The sequence below is a fragment of the Acanthisitta chloris genome, unplaced genomic scaffold (genome assembly GCF_000695815.1).
Source record: "Acanthisitta chloris isolate BGI_N310 unplaced genomic scaffold, ASM69581v1 scaffold10868, whole genome shotgun sequence".
Taxonomy (NCBI): Eukaryota; Metazoa; Chordata; class Aves; order Passeriformes; family Acanthisittidae; genus Acanthisitta; species Acanthisitta chloris.
Window position 1 is genome coordinate 28,066 of NW_008686462.1, and position 1,423 is coordinate 29,488.

The following is a 1,423-nucleotide window of genomic DNA, read 5'->3' on the forward strand; positions in this document are numbered from 1 at the left end:
GTCTGGCCTTGTCACGCTGGATTTGGCCTCTCCAGCCACCAGCGTGGTAGCCTGGATGTGTCCCTGTCTCTCCCAGCAGCACTTCCCAGCTGAGATCCAGCCTGGTGCAAGGAGGGAAGTGAGTATGATGCCAGGTAGGTACATCAGCCAAGCTCCGGCGCAGGAGTGGGCACAGCCTGGCATAGCCGATGGGAGATGGTCAAGGCACTCTTTGTTTCTCGTGGTTTTGTGGTTTTTATTTTTCTTCCCCATTAGAAAATCAAAACCAAAAACCATTTAAAAAAACCCCAAAATACCACCCAGGAAGATAGAGAGCAGAGCTCGCTGCAGCCTGCCTCTGTGTCCCAGGGCTCAGGGCTGCCCGTGCTGAGGTGGCACTGCTTCTATAGACCACAGCCCACCACAAACTCAGGGGTTTAAAGCCCTGCAGACAGAAAAGCTGAATTTCCCCAGCCCAGGGGCTGCTGAGTGCCTGCTCCAGGTGACCCACCCATACCCTCATGTTTCATGATTGCCGAGAGAAACCTCAAGAAAAAATTGAAGAAAACCCTGAAAAACAACCAAACCAAAGCAGGAAAACAAGTAAGAGGCTGCTACAGAAAAGCCAGATAGAAAAGGGTGAAAAAAACTCCCAAGCCCAAAAAGAACCATACAGTGATTGTTCCTCAAGTAACTGTTGCAACCAGGAGGTGAGGGCAGGGCTTCCCTGGCCAGGCACAGCCCCACAGCCCCTGCCCCACACTCAGCACTGGCTGCACACGTGGAGGGTCCCACTCTGGGGGACCTTTCCCATGATTGCCTTTTTTTTGAGCTTTCCAGCATCTCAAACAAAAAAACCCAAAACCACCCACCTGATTGACCCAAAGAAAGTGGTTTTAATGACACCTCTGGGGAGGCAGTTTCCTTCAGCATCTCCCCATCCCATGCCATGGGTTACCTGTCCAGCCCAGGAAGCCCTGGGGACCCTGAGGGTACCGACTGTACCAGACTGGTGTCAACCAAGCATCACCCTGGCAAAACAGCAAAGACTTTGGGATTTCAGCTTCTCACCAGAGCTGTTTAGAGCAATGCAAAAGCAAAAGCATGGTTCACCCACTAAAGCTATCTCTAATCTGTTTTTTCCCCAGCCCAAAAGCGAAGGAAATCCTGTCGCCTTGACCCTGCTGCATCCTGCAATCCTTGAGCATCCTGCAGCTGCTCATGGAGCCCAGCCAGAGGGACCAGGCTGCTGCTCCTGTAGGTTTCTTAGCTGCCTCATGCACAGTCACTCCCAAAATCTGTCCTACCCTTCCCCAATCCTCAGGCACAGGAGCAGGGATGCTGGGCCCTGAAGTTGGGGTTCCTCTTCGTCTCCCAGCCCAGCTGTGCCACCAGCCTGCAGTGGGGCATCAGCAATGATCAGCTTCTCGCAGCTGCTGGCTCC

General features: G+C 53.2%; 1 protein-coding gene across 1 annotated transcript in view; it reads right to left on the reverse strand.

The window, feature by feature from the left end:
* The window catches only part of ST3GAL2 (ST3 beta-galactoside alpha-2,3-sialyltransferase 2), a 6,948-nt gene that overhangs the window by 3,179 nt on the left and 2,346 nt on the right, over positions 1–1,423 (reverse strand). The window lies entirely within an intron of this gene.